The following is a 16,665-nucleotide window of genomic DNA, read 5'->3' on the forward strand; positions in this document are numbered from 1 at the left end:
CATGGGCATGCGCAGATAAGTTTTCGTGCCTTCTTTCTTTTCAGCCGTTGTGCGTCTCTTCAGTTGTTAGTCGGCGTTTGTGGTGTCCTGACTTCTTTCTTGTGTCCGTGTTTGCACGCCCTGTTTTTTTAGAATGAAACGGTTCAGGTTTCATGAGCTCAGTAGCGCGGCTGTCTCTCAGGCTCAATGCCGATAAAAGAGTTTGAATCGTTTCATTTTGTTGGAAAACTTGTTTCTTCTGAGCTTGAATCGCCTGAAGAACAACGGAGAGGTCTGCCTGGGAAGCTGGCTCCGATGCAGCTGGCTTCTGTAGTTTTGATGTCACAAGGCGGTTGAAAAGCGAGACTTGAAGGTTTATCTTCACACACTCTTTTTCGAAAAGTTTGTCGAGTGCCATAGACGCCTTCTCGAGAACTATTGAGATGAGCTCACCTGTCGTCACGTCAACGGGAAGATCGACTGGCGGATCTCCAGGGAGCGCTTACTTCGTGAAGGTAACCCACATCATGGTAACCCACAAGAAGGTAACCCACATCATGGAACGTCAAAGCCGACTGCGCCAAAATATATAATAAAACTTGACCTATTAACTGAACACAAGAGACTCCTTCTTGTTCTATCGAACTTGTTCTTCTTCTTCTAGGTGTTGGCCGCTCGGCTTGCTTCAACAGTCAGTAAGAGTCGCCGAAGTTTTTAGAATTTTTTTTTTTTCATTCCATTTTTTCTTGTTTCGCGCGATAGCGGTTATGGACACCGGCGGCGGCGGACAGCTACACCACCGCCGTTGTGATCTGATAACAGCTTTCGCTGTAAAAGAAAAAAAAAAGACAGCCGAGAGTGTCCATATAATTGCTATCGCATTAATACAAAAATTGCAGTGACGATTACGATACTGCCGAATGCGCCCTTATACGTCTGCACCGTAATGCACCGTTGTACGTCTGTTATTATGCGTCTGTATCGCTGAGCATCTATTTGCTTTTTTTTGTATTTCATTTGCAGCCCTTCGCGACGCGTCACTCGGAGCACAGTCTGGTGCACGTCTTTTTTCGCAAGACTCGCGGGTCCACCCACTTTCTCCTGGCCGTGCGCGAGAAGCATGCGTTGCGCTGTCACATTAAGAAGCGCGAGCAGGCACGAGGTATTGCAGAGGCTAACACAGGGACTCGCTGCACTCCGCGTTCGCTTTCTTTCGTGCTCGTGCGCTCTATCGGTTATGCTACAACGCCGCCAAACGCAGGAACGGGCGCCTAAGATCTGCGCTCTAAAAGTCGTTTCGACTACCCTGACGGGAGCCTTGTTGAATTGTGAATATGTAAACGTGGCGTCACTGGCGCTGAGCGAAAAAGAAAAACGATTTTAGAGCAACAACGAACGATTTTGAGCAACGTAGATAGAATATAATCATCATCATACACCGGCACGCGCTCTCGTCATGCTCTTCTTCATCTTCGTCCTCTGCTTTCTCATCTACTTCGCTCCCAGAAAACGCGCGCCGATTTTTCCGGCGTTGGATGCAATCAGTCTGATGGGGGAGAGAACGAGTACAGAGAGAAAAATATTACACTATCTCCCACTAAAGAGAACCACGTGGGGATGCGAAGCAGCGCATGGGTTGACTTAAAGTTCTGTTCATCAAGGGCACCTTGACCCATGTTAACGCGTATTTGCAAGTGGAGCACACCATGAATTCACTGTAGTTGCTGTTGCTGTTACTCGTCCCGATTGTTGGAGCACGGCACGCCACGCGGGAGCACGTGGGTTCATCGCGCGTCTGCAGAATATCTTTCCCCGACGCCATCACGTGATTGGGAGTGCGGGTCGTTGGGCCCGAAGTTTGCCAAGGAAGAGTGGGACGCGCTCCTACGAAGTCCCGTCTATGAGGAGCAAATCCTGGCCGTCCAGCGCGCCCGTGATCGGGCCGGCAGGCTAGACCTGTCGGTCCCGTCGTGGGATTAGCTGGGTGCACGATTATTCGTGTTTTACTGGAACAAATAAACGTTCATCTTTGCGCAGCGCACGAAATTGACAAGGCACACAAGAGAAGCGGACGGGACAAGCGCTCATCTTCAACTGAAAGATTTTATTCGAAAAAACATATATATATATATATATATATATATATATATATATATATATATATATATATATATATATATATATATATATATATATATATATATATATATATATATATATATATTTATTTATATATATATATACATACAGAAACACACGTGCCACGCAAGATTACACTCGATCAATGAAACGGATTTCTTGTTCCGATAATGAGACTGATGGCTGACTGATACAAACACTATCGCAGTTAGCCATGTGGTACGCCTCTGAAATAAACGTTTATTCACTCACCCACTCACTCACTCACTCACTCACTCACTCACTCACTCACTCACTCACTCACTCACTCACTCACTCACTCACTCACTCACTCACTCACTCACTCACGTGATTGCTGTGAGAGTGTAAGGGGGAGAGGCCACAGCGTCTTACCCAGCCCCTTGCACAGGTCCGCACGCGCTAGCGCGTGCCAGCGCGTTCTGACTACGATAAAACGCGTTGGTTCATCGCGCGTCTGCAGAATCTCGTTCCCCGACGCCATAACATGATTGCTGAGGGAGTGTAAGGGGGAGAGGCCACAGCGTCTTACCCAGCCCCTTACACAGGCCCGAACGCGCTAGCGCGTGCCAGCACACATGGATCCCGAGCGGATGGTCGCCAATGGAAGGACGGACACAGCCCCGAGCAAAAGCTGCATCGGGTCTAAAAGGAAGACATATGTAGAAAGAGAAAAAGAGAAATTCTTGGCTAGGAGAAATTCGAACCCCCGTACCCACGATCCGAAAGCGAGTGTTGTTACTGCTCGGCTATCCAAGCACGCTAGCAAAGCATAGCATAGCTTTGTGCGGTATAGTATAATATAAGAAGAGGGTGGGAAAGGCAAGTGAGGTTGAGGAGGGGAGATGCGAGGGTGAGGGGAGAGAAAGCTGGAGGGAAGAGAGGAAAGCATTGCATAAAAAGAAAGAGAGTGAAAGAAAGGGAAGAAAGACAGCAAGAGGAAGGAAGAGGGAGACAGAAATGTAGCGAGAGAAAGAGATAGAAAGAGGAAAGCATGAATAGAGAGAGAGACAGAAATAGATGAAGAAAAAAAAGATAGTAATAAACAGAAACAACAAATTATGACATCTTCGCACTAGTGGTGCCAAGCCAGCCTGAAGGAAGAGCGCAGCAGGGTGGCCTTCCTTCTTTGTTGTTTTTTGTTTTTCTTTCTTTCTTGTCTTTCTTTCTATTTCTCTCTGTTTTTGTATCTCATTTTTGTAGGTCAGTTAAAAGTAGCGCTGTGTTCCGTCTTCTTTCTTCTTGGTGTCGTTTTTTGCGCTGAAAAAACAATATCATTTTTGTGTCTCCTTCTTTCCATTTGTTTCTTTATCAGTCTATTTCTTTCACTTTCTCTCTCTTTCTTTCCCTTTCTGTCTTGCTCTCTGTTTTTGCTGTCCGTTTTTCGTGTCTGTTTCTTTCTGTCTTTTTTCTCTCCTTTTCCGTGTGTTTCTGTCTTTCTATATTTTTATGTTTTTATTGCCTTTGTTCCTCTCTATTTTTCTTTCTCATTCTTTCTACCGGTTTCTCTCTCTCTCTTTTACGCGTTGCACGTGCTCCACTTCGCCGAGCAGAGTTTTCGTTTAACGCTCGCACCTGCTGTACTCGGTAGTGGGGCTTGACCAATTCCTGCGGCGCCTGAGGTGTTTTGGATGACGGAGCACAAGTTACCGACAGCTTAAACAGCTTCGCTGGTAAAAGAAGAAGAGAGCAAGCGTAGCCATGAATAGCTAGGGGTGGGAAAGAGAGAGGGTAAGAGTCTAGCCAAGCCAGGTGCCCTCCAGCTCTGCTGTGATCCAGCCTTGCGCGACTTAGTGGAAGATGCAAGCATTTTGAGAGCGCAGCTGTTAGGCGCCCGGCCCGTTCCTGCGTTCAGAGGCGTCGCCGTTGGCGTCGGCAGCATAACCGATAGAGCGAACGAGGACGAAAGAAAGCGAATGTGGAGTCTGTCGATACCGGGATGGCCGCCTCTATTCCATTCCAGTTCCATTCGGGGAATTAGAACTTGCCGCAGTTCCATTCCTTTCAATACCTCGGAATGAAAAAACAGCCCATTCCCACTCCGGGAATGGCCGGGCAGTTCAATTTCATTCCTGTTTTCCTCAACGTACAAAGGGCATCTTGATAGTTTTATCGAGTTAAGAATGAACGCCCCATGAAGCTGATGTCATCAGATGCATTAACTGCAAAAGTACGCAAAACACGTTACCGAGGTTGAGGGTAGTAGCTTGGTCACGTATCTCGTGCAGTACAACCACCCTACTTATTCCCATAGGGGCAGTTTTCCCGCTACCTATAGTACTTGCATGGTTGAAGAGCACGTATTTGTATGGTCAGCATGTTTGAACGAATGGTGATGTTATAATATTGTTTATGCTTACATGTGTTAATGCTAAAATGACGACATAGCGTATATTTATGCTGACAAAAGTCGTGTTCAAGAAGACTAAGCAGTTCTGCCACGCGTCTGGAGCGGTCGTGAATATGGAGAAAACTAAGATTTGGTTAATGGCGAACAAAACCCTCTAGATCTGCCGGTATTAGTTGGAAGAGTGCACCGCTCGGGCACCTTGTGCCTTTGCATCGAATACAGGACACGGGGCCGCACTGCTCGTCAGCACTCACGCTTGTCAAGCGCGCGTCGCATGCATGGATGGGGTGAGGAGAACTTTCTGCGTTCGCCTGTGGGCACCGATGTCTTCCTTGTCGCAAAATGTTATGTGCGTGTGTGAGGTACTAAACTGCTCGTGAGATAAAGGTCAGGCTGTGCATAGAGTACTCGCCGCTTTCTTATCGGGGTATCATTGGGAGCCAACGCGCAAGGATAGTTTGTTTCTCCCTTCAGTATCTGCTGGGATAATGCATTTGTTTATGCACTAACTGATACTTCGGTTTGTAGTAGGCGCTTTGCTTATAAATGTACCGTGCTTGTAATGAGCCAAGCTATTTAAAAAATACTGCTTTATTGTTAAATTCGAGGCTCTGACTTACCAATGTTTGAAATTTGCAAAACAGCACGTAGACGAAGCATGCTCCATTTTCGGAAAAAGTCATAATTCCATTCGCATTCCATTTCTCTAAGCGTTGTCCCCATTCTATTCCGGGGTCGTGAAAATGTGGAATGATTCCGGAGACATTCGAATTCCGGAGTGGCAATTCCGCAACACTGGTCGACACCACGAGCCTACGCGGAGTCTGTCGATACCATTGGCCTCTAGCCACGCTTTATTCCTCCGTCACGCGCACTGGTACCTCGGTCGGAGCTCGTGTGCATGCAGGGCTTGCTCGTGCACTGCGGCTGGCTTCGCTTAGCGTAACGGGGCTGTCGGAGTTTCGTTTGCTTAGAGACGCCTGAACTGCACAGAGTGGTGTGCGTAGCACTGGAGCTCCAGCAGTTTCTGTGGCAATATGTAACGAATGTTACATTGCTGCAACTGCGGATAGCGAAAGCTTCAGACACAGTCGGCGTTGCCCCAACACGAAGCTGCGCTCAGGATTCGCATTAGGCAGTATCGTAATCGTCTGTTAGATCTAAATCGATCTATCGAAAATCGAATTTACGACATTCCCGATCAAACAAAGGACTTTGTATTCCCTGGCTGGTACAAGTAGGGCTGAATGTCGTAATCGAGCCAAATTAACGAAAGTAACTGATTTAACGAAACCTTTCTGGAAATAAATGAGTAAAATAGCGGTACATACTTCGTACTTTTGATACACGCGGGTTTTTCTTTGCATTTGCGCTATCGCGTTAAAACGCCTAGCAACCCTTGCAATGACCCTAGCTGCACACTGCGCCCATGCACGGAACGATGAACTCTTACGTATACCGATGGCGACAGAAGCAGCGGTGGTTTATTGTCCCCGTCGATGCTCTCACAGGAACCCTGCGATGGTCGCTTTAGTTCATTCGTGGTTTATGCGGCAGATGACGCCTATCGTATCCTCGCACCTGTCTGGCTTCCTCATTTCGTTTCGGCCTACAACCACTACTGTCTTTGCACATCCTTTCATCGCCCGGCCATCGGATGCTCACGAACCTTTCACGGACCCGCCACGGTGGTCTAGTGGTTATGGTGCTCGAATGCTGACCCAAAGGTCGCGGGATCGCATCCCTGCCGCGGCGGCCGCATTTTCGGTGGAGGCAAAAATGCTTGAGGCCCGTGTACTTATATTTAGGTGCACATGAAAGAACCCCAGGGTGTCGAAATTTTCGGTGCTCTCCACTAGGGCGACCCTCATAATCATATCGTGGTTTTGGGACGTTGAACACCAACAATTATTACAATATCCATTCAAACGCGCAGGCGTGAGATAGCGGCGAATAAAATGCAGCGGTAACTTTTGCGCGCCGTTACGTTACATTTGTAAATTTAGATGGATCGAAAAACGCTACGATCGATATTACGAACCTCCCTATTTAATAAATATTTGGAGTCTGGTCACCACTTCTCTATATTGTGTTCCAGCTGTCGTTGGATGAGCTGGTAGTTGTAACGAGTAGAAGACATGCGGGCGTTGTTATCGGACATTATTTTCTTCTATGTGCTATATATTTCATGCATTGCTGGAAAAGCAGCTGTGAGCAGCGCTCCTGTGTGCCGCCCGGTCCATCTCTTCTTGCGCTGTTCCAGTATGTATCAAAACCAACTCTCCCGCGAACAAGCATTACCAAAACATCAATGTCAAGAAGCCACTGCGGTCGTTTTTTGAGCAGGATATGAAAATATGCATATCATAAAACATTTGACATAATATGCATGCCGTGACGTATACCACCTTTACTGGCATGCCAACATCGGCTAAATTTGCCTAACGGTGTTCGCCTACGTCCGTCAGCGCTGGCTAAATTCAACTTCGTTGTCGCTTCAAATGACTCTCCGCTCTATAAGAAAGTATTAAAACAACAAATATGTGCTTCTTAGGTCCTGCCAAGCACAACCAGGTGCTTCGCACGGAAGAGATTGCTCACTTTCACCGCCAATATATTGAATCCTATTTACGCAACTGATAAACCATCAACGCATCATTATGTATTGCGCAACAGCTGACGATGCAGCATATAAAGCAATAATTTTCATATTCCAGGCGTGGTTTAGGGATGCGTCTACGGCACTCGTTGTTATTGTTTGCCAAACGCTGATCATAGCAGCGGGACCGCCTTGTGGCCGAACGTGCGCATGCCGCATAGAGACGCCTCAAGGCCACGTGCCTTGCATGTGTAGGTATATGGGCGCCCCTTGACCCCTCCTTCTCGCTGACAGGCTGTTCTCCTCGGAGGATCCTGTTTTTCCTTCACCCGCCGCGACACACACAACACTTTCTTCCGCCGCCGAGACGGACACCGGTCAGGTTCAAGGCCGCTGCCAGCCGGAAGCCGGGGAGAAACCCGCCGCCTCCTTGCACACGTGCAGGGATTTCCGACGAATGGCGCGCCGCCTCGTGGGCACCTCGAGATTCCGGTTGGTGTACAACGAAAGCGAAATGGCGACGGCTGTGTGAGGCAGTCAGGCGTGTGTGTTGCTGCCGTGCGCCGCTAATCTGCGTACCGCCGCCTGCGGGGCCGCCGCTTGTGTGCTCGCCATTGTGCGCGTCGCCAAGGCTGGATATTGCTCGCAAGTGGCACACACCTGCCCGGTAAGTGCATGTCGTTAAGATCCCGCGTTGGCTATGTGTGTCTTGGGGAACAGCTGACTCGGTTCGTTGCGGGAAAGGCAGTAGATGGGCGCGGCATCACACGTTAGCCTGGACGATATCTCCCTGAATATTCGTTCACAATTTAATGCACCCATTATCATGCGCATTTCTCAGAATTGATCAACGTGGGAAGTTTAGATCGCCTATTCCAAAAAGCAAAAAAAAAAGAAAAAAAAAAACGTCCAAGACTGAGCACATCGCAAGAGCAAACGCAGCAATAGTATCTTCTAGGGGCGCCATCGTTCGGATGAAAGATCCGGGCGCGTATTGCTTGAGCCTCTCTTAGCAGGATTTCAGCAGTGTTCTACAGTAGTGTTCAACGGCATAATTCAATTAGAATAAACTCGCACAATTCTGTCATTGAGCTGTGATAACCAAGTGTCTCTACAAGCAATGTTATTATGCCAGACAAGCCGAGCAGTAAGAAAAGCTGCTGACAGCGCCGCTCGTATACAGCATGCTGGCGCGAACGCTGGACAAGCGGCAGGAATGTGTTCGGCCGTGAGCGCGATCGTTCCGCCGACGTCTCCGTGACTTTGGGCGGATAGCCTTCACTCGAAGGCGACCCGTTCCGCAACCCTCCTGGCGATAACTGGGTGAGCGCTGGTTTCCTCTGGACTCGCGCCAGGCTTCAAGTGGCCGCCTTGTGAACAACTTTTCTTTGTCATTCTAAACGTTTTCATGAACCTCAAGAAACGTTCTTTTGAATGAATTGCGGCCTAACGTCACTCACGATTCTCTGAAAATTAATACAGCTGAAGGCGAGCTGTTTCAAAGTACCCCAATACGCTTGTCATGAGAGAACACACAGCTAATCCAGGAGGACGAAAGTCCAATAAGGTCATGACTCGCCGGACCGAAACGACCCAAACTGAAGCCACGCAGCGCCACTACTCGCAGGCGTGCTCAGCCTTGTTATTGCTTGCTAAAACAAGCACAACGAGGGGGTAATAGACGTCCTCACCACGACCTGAAAGCGAGCAGTGTATTAGTGCACTAAAGACGACAGACGTTGGTGTCGTTACCACGCCCCGCTGTTAAGCTGTTTGTTGCGCTTCGTTAGGCACCTACCAGTGCAGTTACGTACCCTGTTGGACTAGTGTTGAGATATAACATTTGCATACACACACACACACAAAAAAAAACATTCGCCAGCCCTCACACCTTACATTTAAATCTTGGAAGATCTGCCCATAAAGGCATCAGACTACAAAATATTTCTAGATGAATGACTGACCTATCCTTGGGGAATGGCCCGTCTTATTTATTTTGTTAATATCTACCCCTATTGGGCCCGTCCCGGTATTATATGACTGTGGTGGTCAGTGAAAACACATTGCGGAAAAATATGTTGAGTAACCAAGAGAACCAGGCAAAAAAAAGAGGGGGGGACTCAGAGAGGGTATATTACGAGAACGAACTAGTGCATCAGTAAAAGAACATGATACAGAGCACATCCGTGTGTGTAAGGTTCCCAAACATAGTAACGAGAAATTGATGCGGTAGTTGATAGAGATCATACGTATTGTTACGATACCGCATGGAGATGAAAAGACAGAGTGCCTAGTTAGCAAAACAGGGGATCAGACAAGCCAAATGAATTGATGAATAATCTCGGGACAAAAAAAAAAATCAAATGTAAGTGTAACCCATAGTGTATTTGTCTTCACTTTTTGCTTGCTTCAAGCTTCAAATGAATGACGAAAACTGCCGTGGTGACATTTCACTTGAAGTCAACGTCCATTTTTGAAATAGCGTTGTAGAAACCTTGTAGTGCTTGTTTCGTGCCAATGAAATGCTTAGTTCGAAAGAAAATCAAGTTTTAGTGGTCCGCATACGGGTAGCGTCATTCAAACCACCCGCCTTGGAAAACTGGAATGGTGACGTATCATTTGCCATGCCCGCCCTTTCCTGCCTGACAGACGGCGCTCGGCGAAACGGAACTTTTGGACCAGCCGCGTCGTTCTCAAGGTTAACGTCGAGTTCTTTTTTCCACGAATCAAACTGAAATGCGCGTTTCATTTTATTCCGCCTTTTAGTACATCTGCAATGTTGTTTTTTATTATGAATGCACTGGGGGGCAGTGATAAAGGGTAATGAGGCCCTTCTGCTTCGTCAGACTATAGTATCAGTTGTTTCACTGTTGGCGCAGTTCGTGTCCTAGATTTACGTTGATTTTTCGATTACTAAAGCGCTGCTGTGCATAATATCGACATTTTGGATGTTCTAAAGAATTGACCTTTAAGTCCTTCATACATTTATTTGCTTGGAGTGTCCCTTTAAAGGAGCAATCGCCTTTCTACGTGCAATCGACAACTATGCCCGCGACCCATCGCATTTCCACGAGGGCGAAATGCAATATTTAGGCGCACGTTCCCCAACCGCAGGAGGCAAACATTACCCGGAGAATCTCACTATACGCGCGCCTCGTATCGTCGTAGAGGCAAGCTAAGCCTCATGATTACATTATTAGGGTGGCTTGTACCTGGCTAATTGATTTAGGGGGTACGATGGTCTCGCCTCTACAAGTTTTGTTTGCGTCACATACATCTGCAGTTTCTGGCGGCGTGCCGAGTCCACCGTATGCGCCAAGTCGCAAAAGCGCATGCATTGCCGAGTCTCGCGAAATTTCTTTAAAGTGCACGCCCTAGAATGGCGCCTGAAATTTTGTCAAGATTTCATGTGTACTCGCTGACTCACACTGTTTATTACACGCTTATCTTTTTTTTTTTTTTTGCTATAAGTTTCGTGCTTCTGTTCGTTGCAATAACAAGCTGATATTGACTGCTGAGTTTTCTTGCTGTCAGCTTACCTCTTCGCGCATCATCGTTGTAGCTAGCATCGTACGTACCACTTTATATAACCCGCTGACTGCTCGCGGTTTCACTACCACTGAACCTCACCCACGGTATGGGGACAAGACGTGCAAGACAACTCGGCGTCTTAGTGAGGCGGGGAACGTTGGTTACGCACGCCACGTCGGTGAGTGCATCAGCAAAGCTGTTTAGTTCTGACTTTCTCGCATTTGTTTTGCAAGCGAGTGCCTTCAACAGTCTGTCACATGAAGCGACGATTACTGTTTGCGACGCGGCGGTAGATCGGACCAGCTGTTCGTGCAAGGCAGGGTACGGGTGCGTTACAACTCTTGATAAAAAGCACATACATGCTCCAGATAACAATATCTCAGTATTTCCGACAGCGTTATGTTATGATGTGTCACTGGCGTTATTTAATTTTATGCATTGCAAGTCTTAGGACGGGCTAATTCATCTGAAGTTTCCTGCAGGAAATACCGCAATTCATGTGAAATACACACTTCCTTGCAGAATTGGGCGTAATTTGGGCGATAAGCCTCGAGGTATTTCGTCAATACCATGAATTCGATAATGTCATTTGCACAGTTCGGCACCAAGGAGGGCTAAGAAGTTTGTAGTCGAGACGGCCCTCTGAAAGACAGGCCGGTCGCCATCTTGCAAGAGGCACATGACGGAGAGGGCTTTCTGCGCGCCGCTGCTGTAATGCCGTTTTGTTATTGTAACATACTTTTCTTAACAGCACTGCAGCATCTCAGAAACCCATGGCGACTACATGCGTCAGTTTTGACTGTACAATTCGGACGAATAAGATGCGTCACGCGTGACAAATGCCGTCTTTGTGACCGTTTTATATGTCATTTGTTAAGTTCAGCTGGGAATTATTCGAGCGCACGCGTATGAAAGAAATGCACACGTACAACTATGGAAGTTTATTTTATGCCTTGGATACTTGTCGGTGCGCGTCGTTTACACGAAACGCGTCTATGCGTCGATAGCTTCCAACTTGCGGTGAAATATTCGTGCGGCCTGACTGGGCGCATTGCGGCGTCAATGTTCGCGACTGGACTGAGAAGTAAGGGCTCCTTCTTACTGCGGGTTGGCAAATAGTAAGGAGACGCAAATGTTATTTAAATGCAGAGATTCCTTGTGTTTTGCCCGTGGCTTATCTATCTAGGTCTAGGACACCGAACTCAATAGGCATTTTAAGAAATTAGGGAGCACAGTCAAAATTTTGTTATTTAATTCTCCGGGCGACCCGCTTCCTACCACCACTACTCCGATATTCACTTAATTCGAAGCATTGTGCATGAAACTGCGACCAAAGATTGCAGCGTATAGCATCACGAGTCGGATACCTCATATCTATAGTAAAACCGTAAATGAGCAGAGTGCATATAAAGCGCGCAAACAATATACTTGGCCGACTCGTAAAACAAAATAATCAATGAACAACCAACGAGGACGACGCTTGAAAACAGCGAAGACGTAGGATTTCTGATACTTTATTTCCCATCTACAACTTTCTGCTAATTATAGATATGCGTGTGTCTCATATGCATAGCATTTCTTCATTAATTTCATTTTCACGAACGTACAGCACGGCTACAGTACAATATATATAGGCACTGTAGATATCTTGTTCTGCAAAGACAATAGAAATGTCCTTCCCGGGAATAGGCGACCTCGCTTGTTTGATAGGCACCTTCAGGTTTCACACCCAAGTTCTCTAGCATTACAAGTATTTTCTCATGAGCAGATGCCAAAACCTACAGTTTCTGACGTATTTTATGTTTAACTAATTTGGATTTCATCCGCGTAGTTAACGCTTCTTGATTTTTGCAACATTTTCAATTGCATAGAGTTTCTGAGCGTGCGAAACGCCATTTTGATCGCCCTGCATCTGAAGAGCACTCACAAAAAGCAGCAGAAACCAGGCCCATTGGAAACATGCGTTGTCCGTCAGCTAGTAGTTGACAAAGGGGCATACTTACGCTATGGAGTCCCAAAAACTTGGAGCAGGCTTGAGCTTCACTTTCAAGAGAAGAACGCGCAGTCGGGCCCTGTTCGCATAGCCTTCTCAGTCGAGCGTGGCTTCGCTCCTCGGTGGACGCCTAAGAAAAGGAACGTCGACCTTTTCACACCGTGCTAGTATGCAGTAGGTGGATAGCAAGACGGCGCGTCGTCTGCTACAGCACTTCCGGTTCACGGAACCTTCAAGGCTCAGCTCTTCGCTGCATCAAGTTGTGTGCGGTTCAGTGTAATCGGGGAGTAGGCAAGGTAACTGGTAACAACCGCGTCGCAGAAAGTACGTGTTTTCTCCCCGATTACACTGAACGGCACACGCCTTGAAACAGCGAAGAGCTAGGCATCGAACCGGAAGACGTCATTTTGCTATCCACCTGTTGCCAAGTGCCACCTGCGACATAATTCTTCCTTTTGCGAGATGACGAGGTACCCACTACGCGTCCGTAAGGCAACAAGCGCACACGTGCAGCTGCACACGTTGTTGATGCTGTTGTTAATGATGATAACTAATTATGCCTCTCTTCTCTGTCATTGGCGGGCCTTTAAACCAACCACTCGTTGCGCAATTCACATGTCTGGTGCGATTGTACGCTTCGGCCAAGCAATAATAAATGTGACGCTCTTCGCATTACATAACAAACATACAGTGTTTTTTTTTTTTTTTTTTTTTGCAATGCACTGTCGTGCACGGGAGTGGCTCTCTGCTGGAACACCTTGACTGCCAAGCAGAAGTGATTGTCTCGATTCCCACTCGAACCGATGATTATTTATTTATTTATTTATTTATTTATTTATTTATTTATTTGCATGTATCTCGAATTTTCGCTCAAGGATAACGCTGATTTTTGCTCACAGCCAAGGACGCCGGTTGTGACACCGACACCGGAATTTCTGCGCAACGAGCTCTCTAAGGCTATTGCGTAAAACGTAGTTTAGAGTGAAAGTTCGTTAAGGTAAACCAGCAAATTCCGTTCGCGAAACAGCCGTTCATAAACTACATTTTTATCAAAACCTGAGACTAAACGTGAAAGCAATAAATATTTGGTTGCAATATCGAGATGACGCGGTTGTTAATTGATGAAATTTTATAGTGGTTTCCCTTTGTATTTTTTCTCGTGGGGATTTTAAACATTATCCCAACCACTCGAACGCCGCGTGAAATCCACTGCTACCGATGGCGGTCGCAGCCGGTGGATTCACTCGCTCCGCTAAGCGACGGTAGGTACTCCATAAGTTTTCTATTGAGGACACATGTTTCTACTGCGGAGTCTAAACCAAGCGGCAGAGAAGATATAACAATATAGCAGAAATATTGAATATAAGCTGTTGTTACCTCGTAGAAACAGCCTATTTGGTGAGGCTGTTGTCCGTCGCCGACTGTGTCCGTCGTAGCTATCACGCACATTGAAAAAAAAAAAAAAGGGGGGGGGGGTTACCCGGATACGAAACAAGGATTTCTGCGTGTCCTGTAAGTGTTCTACTGCAGAACCATTCCTGCGCTGAAAACATTCTCGGAAAAGAACCTATAAAAGCGTCATTATGACGAGCCTTAACGAGCCATTCTGACGAGCCTTAACAGATCTACTGTTGCGTGTAAGAAGCGTACGCTCGTACCAGGCGTCACACGAGGTGAACTGCGCTACAAGTAGGCGGCTCAATTCATCCCACCTGTTACAAATGGCGGTCACAATTATTTATCGTTCTCATCATCATCATCACCCACCGTAGCAACAACAAAGTGGTAAGTAAGTGCGCGTATTGCCTTTGAAACTCGTAGTGGGTGCTTCGCATGTTGTGATGACTTATTGCTTAGTGGGTACTTCTCAAATGTGCTTGCTATAATAGACACCCTAAGAGAGTTTAAGAATATCCTCTATGAAGACCGCTCCGCCAGCCTGCGCTCTGACTTTGCTGCGCGTTTTGTTTTTTTTTCGTTTCGTGGCATTGATTTCATAGACTGCAAGGTGAAAACTACGGATTTGCACCTGTGTTGAAACACCTTGCTGTTCTTATCGAGCACCACAGTTTTCACGGTGCAGCTTATGCTAAAGCGGCAGTTTTTCGCTTCTAGCTTTATTATCTGAACTTTCTGTAGCTTGGTTGGATTTGGATAGCAATAAAAGCTTACGCCGCCCACCTTGCGAAAATTTCATAGCGTAGCTGAAGAGTAATAACTGTTGTATCGCAAAGGAGCAGGTGCACGCCCTTGCAGAAAGATGTGGAGGAGGCTGCGGAGAAGGCGAGTTCTGCCATGGCTTCTCGTCTGCGCGATTGTAGCATCGCGAGTGCTCGTTCTCGGGGCTGATCGAGCGTGGTGTGAGTTAACTTGCGAAACTATGGTAGTGGCGACTCGCACGGGTGAATGCGGCGTTGCGGAATTTCTGCAGATCACTGCAGTACGACACTGTGATGATCTGAAAGATAGCAAAGTTCATGAAAGACTACAGGGGTAATTTTGAACAGCGAAGCCGTTTAAGGTGGCCGCAATTTATGCGGCCTACCAGAAAGCTATCATCATCATGCCACAGAAATTGGGCAAATCCCACTACTCACCACTCGTTCACTAAGAGAGAGAGAAAGCTATAGAAAGAAAGAGAGCGAGAAAGATTGAGAGAAATAATGGGAATAAAGACATAAAAAGATAGAAAGACAGAGAAACATATGCAAAGAGAGAGAAATAGAAATGAAGAGAAACACAGAAAGAGAGAGAAAAAAGCAGCCATTCTGAAAAGACGGGGCGTGCAAACACGGACACAAGAAAGAAGTCAGGACACCACTTTGTGCTGTCCTGACTTGTTTCTTGTATCCTTCAAGCAAGCAGAATTCTTACCAACTAGCTGAGCTCTCTGTTATTCTAAGAGAGAAGCCGAGAGAGAAAGAAATGGACAGACCAAGAGAGAAATAAGAGAAAAGAAAGGGAAGAAATAGAAATGAATAGAAAGAAAGAGATACAAAATATAGATACAAGAAACAAAGAGAAAGAGAAGAAAAAATAATGGGAAACAAGGAAGGCCACCCAGCTGCGCTGTACCTTCGGGCTTGGTACGGCTAGAGCGAAGCTGCCATGCTAGGGAACGGGAAAGGCAACGGCGGCTGCGAGAAGAGCCCGAAGCGATGAAAGCCCCTACGCCAACGACGACGTACTCGTGTATCTATGAGAGGTGCGAACACTCTGTTCTGGAGTTCGGACATCCGTGTCGTGACTAACCTAGCTAAAGCCTCGCTACAGCCTAGGAGCAACCAGATTAGACTTCGTCCAGTTTCTCTCTTTCAAGCCTTACGCGACTTAGTGCAAGCTTCGCCAATTTTTTTTTTGGCCATTGGATAAGCTTTCTAAGTCAGACTTCTAACCGCCATGACGCTAAAATGCTGCAATGGGAAATATAAAGCGCACACCGAGGTTCGCCGCGAATTGAATGTTGGAATTATGACACATGTGCTTACGAAATAGGGTAGACGTATTCATATTTCGGACTACCAAGTATAACTTTAAGCAAAGTGAGGTATTGGGCTAGTTGGTTTTTCATGATTATAAAAAACTGCGCTACAGTTACTGCGAAATACGAAGTCAGGAGGGAGACACGAAACGAGGTGGACACTACAAGCGCAAACTATCAAGTGAATTTTATTGAACAAAACTTGAAGGTAAGAAGACATGCAGCAAAGGGGCTCCGTCAGCCTACGCTCAGCCTGCGCCAGTTTTTTATAATCAAGTATAACTTTACCGCGACACATCATGCTTCAAGGTATGTTTTACGAGGCCGAGCGTGAGGTTAGCTCAGACACCTACTTCATATCACCACAGATTAAACGTGCAATCCAAGGTATTCACAAACCACAATATCAATGACAATGAAAATGTAAGCCGTTGGCCAGAGCTAATTGGAAAGAGAAACGACATTACCTTCACTTTAGATTCATTGAGCGTCATAAGTCATTTTGTTCACCAGTTGTTAATAAACTTAAGATAACATTGCAGGAGTTTGCTTCAGCAATGCACATTGCGCTACGA

General features: G+C 46.6%; 1 pseudogene; it reads left to right on the forward strand.

Annotated features, from left to right (window-relative positions):
• The first annotated feature begins 7,577 nt into the window (after nt 1-7,577).
• The window catches only part of LOC119386470 (dual oxidase maturation factor 1-like), a 192,320-nt pseudogene continuing 183,232 nt past the window's right edge, over nt 7,578-16,665 (forward strand).

This window comes from Rhipicephalus sanguineus, chromosome 3 (genome assembly GCF_013339695.2).
Source record: "Rhipicephalus sanguineus isolate Rsan-2018 chromosome 3, BIME_Rsan_1.4, whole genome shotgun sequence".
Taxonomy (NCBI): Eukaryota; Metazoa; Arthropoda; class Arachnida; order Ixodida; family Ixodidae; genus Rhipicephalus; species Rhipicephalus sanguineus.